Here is a 16,291-nt window from a genome sequence, read left to right as displayed (position 1 = left end):
ACGTTGTGGAGGGAATTGTTTTTCCTTTGAAGTAAAAAAAGTTCCTTTGTTTTTCTCAGAATGCACATACGAACTATTTTTGTGTTCAAAATAGACGCATTTAATCTCAATTTGAATACTGAAAGACCAAAGTATGGTGCAATGAGACCAGCTGGTTCAGAAATTTGGTTCCCTTGATTACCATTGTTGTTTTTAAGTTGTACAAACAGGCACTGTGATCATACAATTTAATTTATTTAGAGCAAGGGTCCCCAAACTAAGGCCCGCGGACCAAATGCGGGGATATTAATTCCAGTAGTTTGGTCCATCTGTATGTGTGTTGTGTGTACGGTTAAAAATCTTCTTTTCCTTTTTATAATAAAATTTGGACAACTTATCAACACAATGATACTCTTCCAAACCTGTCTGGACTCAGGGAATCTGGAACTTTGGGGCTCAGGCTTAATGCTTACAGTATCCAATATAGGATCCAATCGCTAATGCCGCCCTTACTTTGTTCCTAACTCTAGCTAGCACCGAGAATCTCCTTGTTCCCTATCTTTCTGAAGCTCAATTTCCATACATCCTAACTCCCTTTAGTTTCCCAACAAGACGGCTAAATGGTTGAAGCGCCGAAAGTCATGAAGTAAGTGCCAGTGTACTTCTTCTTTCGCCATTGGGTTAATACTCCGCCTCATGCTACTCATGTATCCAGCCAGCCCTCTTCCTCATGTTGTTTATCAGCTTCACTTGTTGCAGAAATGTTCTGCAGTTGTGGGAGGCGCTCGGTACTTTTACGACTTCTTACTTTTTTTTTTCGACAAAATTCTGCCTGTGCCTGCCATTATTCGTATGTGAAAGAAGCTACAGTCTACGGTAGGGGTACCCAAAACTACTGTCCGCGGGCCACATGCGGCCCCCTGAGGACATTTATCCGCGGCCCTTGCCGCACTTCCGGAAGGGGCATCTCTCTTTCATTGGTGGTGAAGTGAGAGGAGCACTATATGTGGCGCTGCGTCGCTCATATACAGTACTACTTCCGGTGACGCGGGGCGCACGCGTCACAGCTCCGAAAACAGGGTCAAATAACAGCCAGAAGTAGGAAGAAAGGCAAAGCACTATAACTAAACCGGACATTGGACCATCTCATTAGCCAAAAAGCAGGTGGTCTATAGTTCCCACAGAAATACTGGGCAGTTTGGTGATTTAAATTTACTTGTTCTTTATTTGAAATATTCTATTTGTTCCCGTTTTGTTTTTTGTTTTACTTTAAAATAGTTTGTTTTATAGTCCGGCCCTCCAACGGTCTGAGGGACAGTGAACTGTGGCCCCCCTGAGAAAAAAGATTGGGGACTCCTGATTTAGAGTTTTCTTCCGCTGGAAATGCCCGTGTCTGGAGGTGTTCTGAGTCAGAAAACGTGATTTTTCATAAATCTGACACTATGTTTGCGGGCAACATAACTCAAGTATGGAAAATATGGTATGGTAAGAGATTTAATGACATAATTGAGTTAGCAGCGATCACGTAATAAGATTTTTGGACGAAATCGACAAACCGGAAGTTTCATTATTAACGAAATCGATTGTTCAATTTTTGTTATTTATTTATTTAAACAAGGATTTTTTAGGGCTTTAAAAATTATTAAACTTCAAAAATATACGTAATTAAGAACACCCTCAACCTTCGGGACCACCCCATTTAACCCCAATTCGGAAGCACCATATTTTTTGAGGAAAAAAGTTTTTTACTACAAAACGGAAGGAAATTGAATACAGCAGGTTGTACTGAAGTCCTTTTTTTTTTCTTCGAAACCACCATTTTCGGGGTAGCCTAAGAGGTACTGGAAACTGCTGACACAAAGTTAGATGATAAATAATCACCATGCAACAAAATTTGAAGAATAAACTAGTTTTTTGTTTTGTTTTTACGTTTTTAATTCTTCCTAAAGGAAGCAGCCAAACAAATAGGGAGACTTCAGTTACACGTCAAAGAGGAAAACCAAAAAACTTGGATCGTCTCGTCTAGACAGGAAAGTGAAATTTCTGTTTCTGTTTTTTCCAGGCCTACCACCACCATTAAGGAGTAATTAATTAATGATGGTGGTAGACCTGCAGAAAGGATAAAAATGAAAGAAATTAAAAACTAAAAATAAAATGCTGGCTCCCCTCCCCCTCCCAAAAAAAAGCGAGTGAATAAGACAAGGCAAAAATTAATTAGTTATAAAAATTAAAATAAAAAATTTAAAATGTCACTGGGTCACCACGGCCATACTCTTGCTGACATTTCCATTATTATATTTATTTTCCATTCCATTTTCACTTCTTTTTTAACACACTTTTACTTTAATTAATTGCCTTTTTCTTTTCTTTTCTTGTTCTCTTACTTGCTCAAGGAGAGTTTTCCGACCAATTCAACCGGTTTGTGGTCCCCCTGAATTCGAAAAAGTGTTTTTTGGTATACAGGGTGAACCATTAAGTAATGTCCATAGGCCTACTGTGCGTATAGTACATCTACGAGGGTTGTTTGAAAAGTCCGTGCAAAGTCAGAGAGATAGCACTACTGGAGCGTATCGAGGTTATGTTTAGTTAGTAGCATCTCTTGGAAGAACACACACCAAGTTTCAGCCAGATCGGTCTATTTCTTTGTGTTTGGCATTCGTTTGAGTCGAGGATGTTGAGTGATTTTCAAAAAATGGACGAAAAAGAATTTCGTGTGTTGATTAATCACTACTTTATGAAAGGCAAAACGCCTCAGAAGACTAAAGAGAAGCTTGATAAACATTATGGTGACTCTGCACCTTCGATTAGAACAGTTTATAAGTGGTTTCAAAATTTTCGGAGTGGCCATATGGGCACAAGTGACGCTGAACGTTCTGGACGCCCTGTTGAGGTTACTACTCCAGAAATCATTGATAAAATCCATGATATGGTGATGGAAGACAGAAGAGTGAAGGTGCGTGAGATTGCTAGTGCTGTGGGCATCTCGAATGAACGGGTATATAATATTTTGCATCAACATTTGGACATGACAAAGCTATCCGCAAGATGGGTGCCGCGATTGCTCACGCTTGACCAAAAACGAAATCGTGTGAAGTGTTGCAAGGACGGTTTGCAGCTGTTCCAGAAGAATCCGCAGGACTTTAAGCGTCGTTTCGTCACTGTGGATGAAACATGGATACATCACTACACTTCTGAGACCAAAGAACAATCTAAACAATGGGTTACCAAGGGGGAATCTGCGCCAAAAAAGGCGAAGACCGTTCCTTCGGCTGGAAAGATTATGGCGACTGTCTTTTGGGATTCGCAAGGAATAATCCTCATCAACTATCTGGAAAAGGGTAAAACTATTACAGGTGCATATTATTCATCGTTATTGGACCGTTTGAAAACCGAGCTGCAAGAAAAACGCCCACGATTGGCCCACAAAAAAGTCCTTTTCCATCACGACAACGCACCAGCTCACACCTCAGCAGTTGTGGTCGCAAAATTAATGGATATAGGGTTCCAACTCGTTTCACATCCCCCCTATTCTCCAGACTTGGCTTCCTCGGACTACTATTTGTTCCCCAATATGAAGAAATGGCTGGCGGGAAAAAGATTTTATTCAAACGAGGAGGTGATTGCAGAAACGAATGGCTATTTTTCAGACTTGGACAAATCCTATTATTCGGAAGGGATGAACAAACTAGAGCAGCGTTGGACGAAGTGTATTAGCCTAAAAGGAGACTATGTTGAAAAATAAAAAAGGTTTACCCCAAAAAATTAAGTAGTTTTTATTTTTGCACGGACTTTTCAAACGACCCTCGTAAAGTGGAGTTCAATGACGTATTGGCCAACTTCATATTTTCCACTCTTCTTGAGTGACGTCACTTTAAATTTTTTTTCCCTAATTACTTTTTTTGCAATAAAAATGTTATTACTTCAGAAAGTTTTAGTCCGAATTTAGACACATCCGGATGGAGGATATAAGGGCTCCAAAGAGAGCATGGAAGAAGGCAGGAGAAGGCCACCCGAGGTAGACCAAGGCTGAGATGGCTGAGGGACGTGGAGGATGATGTGGAGGCGGTCGGAGAAAAGGCTGCAAGGGACCGTGAACGGTGGAAAGCTGTTGTGGCTGAGATCTCCAGGCCCTTCACGGGCTGTGATGACCAGGGAGTAATAATAGTACAAACTTTATATTTCTTTTTTTTTTTCGAAAATTGAGGCAAGAGGAAGTCGTGAGAGTATTCGCACTATAAAAGTGTTCTAAAAAACATTTTGTAATCTTTTGTTTGCAAAGTGAAGCAATTGAAAACTGTAATAAATTGAAACAACTTCCGTGTTCCTTTACTAGCTCGCCAATATTGTTTTCATGTTCACACATCATGCATTAACAACAACAACAACAACAACAATAATAATCTGTAAAAACAATACATAAGAAGTAAGGACTCAAAAAATACACGCAAATTCCAAGAAAATTTTGATTCAATAGCCAAAAAATTCGATATCCTTTTCCTTCCTTTAACCAGTTAGGCTGGAAACAGTGGAGCGGCGAGCAAAGCGGTGAAAACAAACTCAAGTTAACCGTATGGGACCGCGCATAGTGGGGAGTGTAATGGTTTTTGAGGAGATGTTGGTTGTAGACGTTGATGGATAAATAACACTTTAGTATCGGAATAAGATTTTATATATTTATATGACTGACTGCCAAGGACTGTATACTTTACACTACAAGAACAGAACAGACTGACTGACGTGGCTAAACGATGTGTACAACTCAAGTGTAAGACTTTGAACCCAATTCTTTTTGACTTTCCTCTCGTTCTTATATACATTCACCGAGCCTCCCTTCTCTGTGTGCCGAGGGGGCTCTCTCTCTCTCTCTCTGGCTAGAGTGGGAGAGTGGTGGGTTCACTACCCCTACGCTAGAGTGGATGAGTGGTGGGGTTTCACTACCCTTACAGGGAGCAAAGCGAAGATAGAGTAACGCTATCTATAGAGAGTGTTTGTTTTCGCCGCTTTACTCTTCGCTATCATCGCCGCTTTGCTCGCCGCTCCACTATGTTTCCAGCCTTACGCGTGTTTGACGTGTATGAACACGGTCAAACCAAATCTCTATTACGGTGAATTAAGACGTGCATACTCGTCGTGAAAAATATAAAATTGTCATTAACTACAAAAAAAAACTCGAAATTTTAATAAAATACAATAAGAATATTATTTAGTGGGGATGTTTCCTTTATCTTACCCAATAGAACTGCCAAGTATTTTTTACGGAGGGGAGGGAGGGAGTCAGCCAAATGATAAGTGGTTTAGTACATGTTTGGTCTCCGCTTTAGAAATTGGGGAATTACGTACATAAATAGAAGCTCTCAACCCTTGTGCAATGCCCCGTTTTTAACTTTTAGATAGAGATTCAGACCTCAGTACGAGCATGATTTCATTTTGCACAGAATTCAAAAAGCTCTTTTCTACTGCCTTGTAAAAAGGCTCTTGCGTCCCTAGTTAACTGGGAGCAATGCATACGTGAAGCGGTGCAAGACAGTTTGAATGAGCACAGAGAATGCTCTGTCTGTAATCTCAAGCCCCCCCCCCCCAGAGAGATTGCAGGAAAAGTCGCTTGCACAGTGACTATTATGACGTTGTAAACTTTTGCGTTGTTTTTACCCTGCGTTCGACGTGTATACACGTCATTGTCGTGATTTTAATTCCGGTCACTGTGAGGAGGGTTTAAGGTTAATTTCCACGCTTAACTGGTTAATGGAGCTCAATGAAGCTCAGGAGCGTAAAAAAAAAAAAAAAAAAAAATATTAAGTGTCTAGAGTTATGTTGTATGATACCAATAAACTGACGCTACAGCATCTATCTGCTTGTGAGGACGGCGTTAGTCGCAATTTCCGGTAAATATTCAGGCGCCCAAACTAGATCACAATAGCGGTGTCATAGAGAGTGGGTAGGTGGGGAGGCAAGGGGAGGCCAGATTTCAATGGAGGACTCCCAAGATAAAACGCCAGCGCGCACCACACAGTGTACAGCTATTTAAATCAACAGGTGACCCCCCACCATCACTTCGTATACTACTGGAGCCTACTGTACGTATTTTGTGCGAGCTACAAGAACCTTTACACTACTTTATTAAAACCGGTTACAAAACTATAACCTAATATTAAAAGTGAATAATATTAATTAGGTTATATAATGTACTGAGACAGCCTAAAAATTAAGGGCTAAAAAGGGCTAAATCAAGAGCCCTTTTTCGGGCCAAATTCTCTAAATTCAAGTTGGTCTACAAAGTTTTCTATCCTTTTAAGTTCAAACAAATACGTCACAGCCAACTAGAGATTTATTGAAAATGCGTATAAGTATTTTTTGTAAAAGCGCAATTCCGTTACACTGATATGCAATTTCATTTACATACGTAATTCCAAAATTCATTATTAATTATCGATAGTGAGGTCTTACTATTTCCCTGAAATGAAAATTTAGTGTGTAAAACTATTTTAAAACATTTTTCTCTTCTTGAGCGGAAAATATTTTTTATAAATTTATAAACAAATCACCTTTCCCCGTTTTCTGGCGCCCTTATTACGACCACTTCCGGCTAAAACAGGAAATGTGATCTAACACAATTTCAAAGAAAAAAGTAAAAAATATAAAAAAATTTGAAACAACTACAACTTTAATGATTTAATTTTGATAAAAATAAAATTCGATCAGAAATTAAACGATAGTATCGTTAAACTGTAATTACAAGAATGATATCGATAGAAGTAATTAAAATTTAAAGTTCCCAAAATAATAAGCGTCACTTTAAATAACCATAATTAAAATCCATAATTCCAGACACTTGTTGTATTTAATTAAATTCATTTATTAAACAAAACAAAATTTTAATAACAAATATCGTTTAAATAGCTCTCGCGTAATGTATCTAATGTAATATTATATGAAAATAAATTCTGAATTTATAATTGGGTCTTTCGTTGAATTTTGGTTCAAATTAAAATTAAATTAACTGTGTATTTGATATACATATACATTTTTAAATTTATTTTGTAATTTACCATCTGTATACATTGTATACAGATCAGTAAATATGGAGAGAGTGATGAACTGGTGCGGGAGGAGAGCAGGAGGAGAGAAACTACCCAGCGGTAGCACTCTCTATAGGAGAGAGGAGAATGTGAGGAGGAGAGTGTGATGAAGTGGTGCCGGAGGAGAGCAGGAGGAGAGAAACTACCCAGCGGTAGCACTCTCTATAGGAGAGAGGAGAATGTGAGGAGGAGAGAGGAGAGATAGGAGAGAGTGATGAACTGGTGCGGGAGGAGAGCAGGAGGAGAGAAACTACCCAGTGGTAGCACTCTCTATAGGAGAGAGGAGAATGTGAGGAGGAGAGAGGAGAGATAGGAGAGAGTGATGAACTGGTGCGGGAGGAGAGCAGGAGGAGAGAAACTACCCAGCGGTAGCACTCTCTATAGGAGAGAGGAGAATGTGAGGAGGAGAGAGGAGAGATAGGAGAGAGTGATGAACTGGTGCGGGAGGAGAGCAGGAGGAGAGAAACTACCCAGCGGTAGCACTCTCTATAGGAGAGAGGAGAATGTGAGGAGGAGAGAGGAGAGATAGGAGAGAGTGATGAACTGGTGCGGGAGGAGAGCAGGAGGAGAGAAACTACCCAGCGGTAGCACTCTCTATAGGAGAGAGGAGAATGTGAGGAGGAGAATGTGAGGAGGAGAGATAGGAGAGAGTGATGAACTGGTGCGGGAGGAGAGCAGGAGGAGAGAAACTACCCAGCGGTAGCACTCTCTATAGGAGAGAGGAGAATGTGAGGAGGAGAGAGGAGAGATAGGAGAGAGTGATGAACTGGTGCGGGAGGAGAGCAGGAGGAGAGAAACTACCCAGCGGTAGCACTCTCTATAGGAGAGAGGAGAATGTGAGGAGGAGAATACGAGAAGGAGAGAGGAGAGATAGGAGAATAATGGCATTTTTAGGCCTTCAGCCTACAAGGAAGTCGCGGGACCACTGGCGATTCAGTCGGCGAGGAGTATTAGTGATGTCAGAGGAAGCGAGAGACTGTACTAGAGGATTAGAGCTAGTCGAGAGAGTAGTATGAAATTTTTGGTATTTAGTCTTAGCGAGTTGGTCTATGAAGGGTATGTTGAGGTCGTTGTGAAGAGTGAGGTTAGTCACCGTAGAAAGGAGCGTCAGCTACCTGTCGGCAGGAGTTTTGATTGAAATGTCCTGTACTGTCCATATATTTTGTAGGTTTGGCTGAACCCTATGGGTTCAGCTACGGCTCTTGACCGTAAGTACCACATAGGTTTGAGAATAGGTACTTGATACTTAACACAATAAAAAGACCCATAAAGGCACACAAGATCGGGCACTAGTTCTAAAATTGGTTTTTTGTTAATAGGGTTTCAAATTGGGGATAAAGTATTGTAGTTGATAAGTTCACGATAAGTTTGGGTTCAAAACTGAACTTTACCCCAAGATGATTCGAACTCTCAGGAGCACGAAAAATAAAACATAATCTACTGTGTAATCATTCATTAGACTTGTAATTTACTATAACATAATCAAAATAGGCGCCACGTTAGCCGAGCGGTTATAGGCTAGACCCGCAAAGCTAGGATGTATTGCGGTACTAGTCTAGCCCTTGGATTCAATTTAATAGTTAATATGAGAAATTTATAGTAAAGTATGTTAGGCGGTTATAGGCTAGACCCGCAAAGCTAAGATGTATTGCGGTACTAGACTAGCCCTTGGATTTTACTTAATGGTTAATATGAGAAATTTATAGTAAAGTATGTTAGGCGGTTATAGACTAGACACGCAAAGCTAAGGTGTAATGCGGTACTAGTCTAGCCCTTGGATTTTACTTAATGGTTAATATGAGAAATTTATAGTAAAGTATGTTAGGCGGTTATAAACTAGACCCGCAAAGCTAAGATGTATTGCGGTACTAGACTAGCCCTTGGATTTTACTTAATGGTTAATATGAGAAATTTATAGTAAAGTATGTTAGGCGGTTATAGGCTAGACACGCAAAGCTAAGGTGTAATGCGGTACTAGTCTAGCCCTTGGATTTTACTTAATGGTTAATATGAGAAATTTATAGTAAAGTATGTTAGGCGGTTATTAGACTAGACCCGCAAAGCTAAGATGTATTGCGGTACTAGACTAGCCCTTGGATTTTACTTAATGGTTAATATGAGAAATTTATAGTAAAGTATGTTAGGCGGTTATAGGCTAGACACGCAAAGCTAAGGTGTAATGCGGTACTAGTCTAGCCCTTGGATTTTACTTAATGGTTAATATGAGAAATTTATAGTAAAGTATGTTAGGCGGTTATAGACTAGACCCGCAAAGCTAAGATGTATTGCGGTACTAGACTAGCCCTTGGATTTTACTTAATGGTTAATAAAAGAAATTTATAGTAAAGTATGTTTGCTAGTCGCCTCCGTCCACGACACCTAATTTGGTAGTTGGACGTAAAGCCTGTCTGCAAAAATAGGCATTACTTTACTTTTTTTTTTTTTAATCAAAATAATCTTCACCTAAATATTTATTCCTTAAAAATGTAAAAGTCCCACCCACCGTAAGGGATGTCCTGTTGCAGGCAGGAAGTAGCGACCCCGTGGGTAACCACAGCATGGTAAATCATGCACTCATTCTCCAGAACATATTTTACACAAAACACACAACTTGAAGGGCACTAAATAGTACACAACCATCGTTTAGGAAGCGATCCTTCTAGGTCTTCTAGAAGGGCTTTAAAGGCAGACGTAGGCAGGTGGTAGCCCCACCACTACACGGGAGGGGTGTAATCCCTCATTACATCCCCAAAAATTAAGCTTTTGAAAGTATCTAACGAAGCTTTGGCCGTCCTTTTCGGAAAAATCTCTACACCATAAGGTAGATGAAGCAATCGACTAAGAAGAAACGAGACTATAAAGATAATGGTTACACTCTGCCAAAGATTTATGAGAGCTCCACCCTCGAGTAGTAGTCCTGTAGACTTGAGCTCCAATAATCGATTTTCCTCAAAACTTGGCATTCCCTCAAATTCTTTAAATATAATTTAATATGTCGCAGGTAGGACCAGATATTGTTCTGAAGTAGCATTTTACATAGATGGCATTTCCCCAGTAACGGGGATATATATACCTTCTACCCAAGTCCTAAAGGGCAGCGCATCAGGAGCCCTCAACGGCAGCAATAGTAACTAATCATATAATTTTATTTTTTTTAAAAACGCTATCTATTTTTTTTTTTTAATCTACTTCTAATTTTTTGCAACAGCGTATCTCCTAAAAAGTTCCTTGTTGTCACCAATATTTCCGCTAGGATGTAGTCCGTACAACTACAGCGTAATGCGCTGTTGAGAACTGCGCACTGCAGATTCCTTACAGCGTTTTTGTTGACTAGGGGGCCCCCAGTTCTAACGGGAGCTTTTAGTCGATTTACTCCTAAACTTCGTATAGTATCTAGGGTGGCGGGGTTGAACGCTCTAGACGCTCTATCCCTTCTACAGGATACCATACACTCCCTAATTTTAAAATGGTAGATTTTCTAATTAAAATGAAAATAATATATTTGTACTTCCTTTTCCTTTTGTCATAGATCCCACCACATTGCCCACTGCCTAATACACGATGTTTTAAGTAAATCACACGAGAGTTAAAGTTGCACTTCCGCTTCATATTCCGAGATATTTCCAGTGAAAAGTAAATATCGAAAAATTGCCACACAGAAATGCGGTAATAAATATAATAATAAAATCATTACATACCTCACACACACAGGAAGTGAAATCTTACAATATCGATGTGAAGTTATTACGTCATCAACTTACCTGAAAAAACAAAAAGAAAACAAAAATTAATATTAATCTCAGGCGATGAGGGGGAAAAACAAGCTATTATAAAGAAACGTAATCAAGGGAAATTCAAGGAAATTCGAAGAAGCGACTTTCTAGAAAATCTAAAAGTCTTTCTGAAGAGTATTTCGTATTTCCAAAGTATTTATCGTGAAATCTAGATCAGGAAGTCCACATTTCAAACTAGAATTTTGGATGGAAATCTTTTTTCGATAGAAATAAATGGTAAAGTTTATTGGAGAGATCTTTACTGTGAATAGAAACAATAAAGAATTTAAACACGCTTAATGAGAAGTCATAAATAAAATCTAGATGGCAGTTTAATTTAAAAAGATTACGTCATCAGTAAATTCTTACATCTGTTAAAATTCAGTAAAGGAGAGGACACAGCTGATTAAGTAGGAAGCCATTTAATGATACTGATGAGTTCAAAACTATGTCATTATGCCAAGGTTAAAACAAAAAAAACAAACAATTAATAATAAAGTAAGTATTAATTATTATTGTTTCATTTTTACTTCCTATAGAAGCAGATAAGAGGCGCGATGTTGAGATTTGTTGGCTCTAATGTTCAAACTCGAATGAGTACGCACAGGTAACACTCAATATGTGTGGTTTAAGCAAATAAAAATCTATCTCAAAATTTAATAATCACACGAGGCACCGCGACAGCCGAGCGGTTATAGGGTAGACCCGCAAAGCTAAGATGTATTGCGGTACTAGTCTAGCCCCTTGGATTCTATTTAATGGTTAATATGAGAAATTTATAGTAAAGTATGTTTGGCGGTTATAGGCTAGACCCGCAAAGCTAAGATGTATTGCGGTACTAGTCTAGCCCCTTGGATTCTATTTAATGGTTAATATGAGAAATTTATAGTAAAGTATGTTTGGCGGTTATAGGCTAGACCCGCAAAGCTAAGATGTATTGCGGTACTAGTCTAGCCCCTTGGATTCTATTTAATGGTTAATATGAGAAATTTATAGTAAAGTATGTTTGGCGGTTATAGGCTAGACCCGCAAAGCTAAGATGTATTGCGGTACTAGTCTAGCCCCTTGGATTCTATTTAATGGTTAATATGAGAAATTTATAGTAAAGTATGTTTGGCGGTTATAGGCTAGACCCGCAAAGCTAAGATGTATTGCGGTACTAGTCTAGCCCTTGTATTTTATTTAATGGTTAATATGAGAAATTTATAGTAAAGTATGTTTGGCGGTTATAGGCTAGACCCGCAAAGCTAAGATGTATTGCGGTACTAGTCTAGCCCCTTGGATTCTATTTAATGGTTAATATGAGAAATTTATAGTAAAGTATGTTTGGCGGTTATAGGCTAGACCCGCAAAGCTAAGATGTATTGCGGTACTAGTCTAGCCCCTTGGATTCTATTTAATGGTTAATATGAGAAATTTATAGTAAAGTATGTTTGGCGGTTATAGGCTAGACCCGCAAAGCTAAGATGTATTGCGGTACTAGTCTAGCCCTTGGATTTTATTTAATGGTTAATATGAGAAATTTTATAGTAAAGTATGTTTGCTAGTCGCCTCCGTCCACGACACCTAATTTGGTAGTTGGATGTAAAGCCCGCCTGAACAAATAGGCAATTACTTTACTTTACTTTTTTTTTTTTACTTATTAATCACACGAACCTCTCACTTTAATATTCCTGTTTGACATTCTTTTTTGCTTCTGAAGAAGTTTCACAATTTCTGGGTAAAACCGGAAGTACTTCTGTACTCAATTGATTGTACACGTCTTTTGGAAATAGAGCTCCTTAGCTCTTTGGTGCCAGCCGACCTGTAGGTGGGAGATCTATAACAGTTTCTTTTGCCGATTGTGATGAGATGACAAAAAACATTTGAATGACAATGATCTTTTCTTTTAACAGCTTTTTTTTTTTCTGGATAACAGTTAAGTTACCTTTCCTAATAAAACCTGCTGAGTCATTCTAGTCTAGAAACAATATAACGGTCTCACATTAACTATTTACCAGTAAAATATATCAACCAGGGGGCCTAAAACAACATAATTTTATGGGTAGCACATAAAACCAACGAAGTTATAATAATACAAACAAAATAGAAGGACGTTTCTCGTCCTGTAATCACTTTGAACTCTGTGTGAGTGTATTAGTGTGTAAGGGTGGGGGGAGGCGGAGGGTTTGTGACGTAAACTGACGGCTAAAAAAAAAAAGTATACACCAGACAATAGTTAGTGATTGGTCAATGTCCTTGCCGTTGTTATGTGTTGGCTATACGTCACCAACTGACCGTGACTCATCCTTTAGTTTCGCCAACTAACACAACATCAACCTATTTAATATTTTATAGTTTTTTTTTTCCAAAGAGTTATTTTTATTCTCAGATACTATTCATAATAGAAGTCAATTACAATCGATTTTAAGATTTTAAAACCGCAAATATAATGTTTAAAGCATCCCCCTGAGTACTGCAAAAATAAGAAGAGTTTTTTGTCTGTAAATGTGGGACGAATCATACTGCTTGTGTGATGGAGGGTGCAGTAGGCCAAACTATCGATAATGATTACTTGGAGAAAGAAAGTCGATTATTCTGTATCGATATTCTTTTTAAGCAAATAATTTTAATTATGATTTTTTTCTCTAACGTAAAAAAATAGTATGGCCATCATGTCAATTTTCAATGTTCACTTTTTGAACGGAATTTCAAACGCCATTTTGAAAATTGCTGATTTAAACCGGAAAAGCCATATTAATGAATCGATTATTAGATTTTTCTTAACAAAACCTAACATTTTTTTTTTTGTTTTCTTTGGAGTTGAGTTTTTTTGAGTTATTGCACAAAGGAAATTCTATGTATGGCACTCCCGTAAAGAGTGCAGCATCCAGCTAAAGTACTATTTCAGTATCCTTATTTACTGAGGATTAAATATTTATACGAAATTTTAAACTAGGAAAACAAAAAATATCAAACATGAAGTGCCACATCAAAGGGAAACATTTTTCAGTTTTCCTTTCGAAAACGTGTACAATATACTGGAGATCGGCCAGTCTTTTTAGCAATAATTATTATTTATTTACCTAATTACGTAAACTCCTGTAAAAAAAAAAAAATAAATAAGTGGTCCAACAAAATTTTGATTCCCTCTACAACCACAACTTCCACGATTACAAGGAAAACAGCATTCATAGAAAGATGAGATAAAACAAATAACCCTGAACTCTAAAACTATGTACAATTTTATCTAATATTTCCTGGCGTCAGAGGATGCTGACAAAGATTAATCTACCAAAAAAAAAAAACAAAAAATTGGAGCAATTCACAAAATATGAAATTGGAAAAACTAAAAATAAATAAATAAATAAATAACTGTCACTATTTCCAAAATCAATAGTGAAATTTAGCGGAACGGAAAACAACACGAAAGATTTCCCAACGGAAATAATCCGCCCGGAAATAACAAATGAAGCAGATAAACGAACCCCAAACTTGCATAAGATAAAATATTTAAGAAGAAAATAGGAATGCTTAAAATGGAAAATGAGAAAAACTGAAAGTGGAATATACAATCCACCACCTCGGTAACAGGAAAATATTTTTCTTTCAATTTTCCTATTTTTGTTAAAAAATACGAAAATACTTTACAGTAGCAAAAAGTATATATTTCATTTGAACCATAAATCTTTGGAATGTTTATTTACACTACATTTATCTTCTCTCCTTACAAGATTTAGATCATCAGTGGTCCAGAAATATTTACTCTAGTTCGTAAAAGGGTTTGATTAGGGCCTGGCTTTCCTTGAGGCGCTCTCTATGAGGAGCAGTAGAACCGAGAGACTGAATTAGGGCTAGTTCTGTCGGGGGTAACAGTATAACACCTCTCCACCTAGCTCCTAAATAGAGGGACCCTCCATGAATCTGGGGGGATGAAAGGAGGTTTGAGGGATTAGGGAACGGATCAGGGGTCCCCTAACTTTTTACACAGGGGGCCACAGTTCACTGTCCCTCAGACCGTTGGAGGGCCGGACTATAAAACAAACTATTTTAAAGTAAAAAACAAAAAAACAAAACGGGAACAAATAGAATATTCACAAATAAAGAACAAGTAAATTTAAATCAACAAACTGCCCAGTATTTCTGTGGGAATTATGGACCTGCTTTTGGCTAATGAGTTGGTCCAATGTCCCCGGGGTTTAGTTATAGTGCTTTGTCTTTCTTCCTACTTCTGGCTGTTATTTCACACTGTTTTCGGAGCTGTGACGTGTGTATCCTGCGTCATCGGAAGTCAGTACTGTACATGAGCGACACAGCGCCACATATAGTGCTCCTCTCACTTGACAACCAATGAAAGAGAGATGCCCCTTCCGGAAGTGCGGCGGGGACCGCGGATAAATGTCCTCCTCAAGGGGCCGCCGTAGTTTGGGGACCCCTGGTTTCTAGACTGTAGCTCCTTTCTCAGCACACCCATAGCCCAATCCATGGCCACATGTGAATAATGGCAGACACAGGGAGAATTTTGTCGAAAAAAAAAATAGAAGTCTTAATAAAAGTACCGAGCGCCAAGTGAAGCTGCAACAAGTGAAGCTGATAAACAACATGAGGAAGAGGACTACTGGATACATGAGTAGCACGAGGGAGAGTATTAACCTAATGGCGTAAGAAGAAGTACACTGGCACTTACTTCATGACTTCCGGCGCTTCAACCATTTTGCCGTCTAGTTGGGAAACTAGAGGTAGTTAGGATATATGGAAATAGAGCTTCAGAAAGATTCTCGGTGCTAGGCTAGAGTTAGGAACAAAGTAAGGGGAGGCATTAGCGACTGGATCCTATATTGGATACTGTAAGCCTTAAGCCTGAGCCCCAAAGTTCCAGATTCCCTGAGTCCAGACAGGTTTGGAAGAGTATCATTGTGTTGATAAGTCGTCCAAATTTTATTATAAAGAAAAGAAAAAAGAAGATTTTTTAACGTACACACAACACACAGATGGACCAAACTAACTGGAATTAATATTGCCAAGATTAGCCTCTAAAAAGGGGGCCAACAATATTATTAAAAGAGGGGATATTCGTCCGTAATAAAGGTAAAGTTGGGAAATCCGATAAAAGCCCCTAGTAAAGCTACCATTGTCCCAAGTTAAGTACCCCTTTGTAAGTCCTTTTTGATAACTTGGGAGAAGCTGTTCGCTATTTAAAAAAAAAAAAAGGCAAACAATGCTTTCATTTCGTTATATTCAAGTATTTTTTTTATTTATTATTAATTTTGTTTCCCTTGGCCATTTTTACTGATTTCTTTTTGGAAATTTCATGAAAAGTAATGAATGAATTTTTAACTTAAACAATTCATTCAAGGTAATTGTTCTTTCAGTAACGGTGACAATCCATAGTGAATCACTTAGAATTAGAACTGAAGAAGAATTAGAACACACAAAGTGGAAACCAACAAAAAATCAACACCCTATGAAGACAGAAGTTTCGAA

General features: G+C 38.3%; 1 protein-coding gene across 3 annotated transcripts in view; it reads right to left on the bottom strand.

Moving 5' to 3' along the window:
• Positions 1 to 16,291, bottom strand: part of kuz (zinc-dependent metalloprotease kuz) — a 144,230-nt gene that overhangs the window by 78,595 nt on the left and 49,344 nt on the right. The window contains exon 1 of one of the 3 annotated variants that reach the window (XM_074116257.1): positions 10,754 to 10,773. The exons of the other annotated variants lie outside the window; for them this stretch is intronic. The gene's annotated coding sequence lies outside the window, so the exon portion shown is untranslated. Of the gene's footprint in view, positions 1 to 10,753; positions 10,774 to 16,291 lie in introns of those variants that run through there. 3 annotated transcript variants of the gene reach the window in all.

The sequence above is a fragment of the Rhodnius prolixus genome, unplaced genomic scaffold, assembly GCF_049639745.1.
Source record: "Rhodnius prolixus isolate KJV_2025 unplaced genomic scaffold, Rpr scaffold_13, whole genome shotgun sequence".
In the NCBI taxonomy this organism is placed as follows: domain Eukaryota; kingdom Metazoa; phylum Arthropoda; class Insecta; order Hemiptera; family Reduviidae; genus Rhodnius; species Rhodnius prolixus.
Note: the sequence above shows the minus strand (reverse complement) of the source record. Positions and strands in the feature narration are given on the sequence as shown.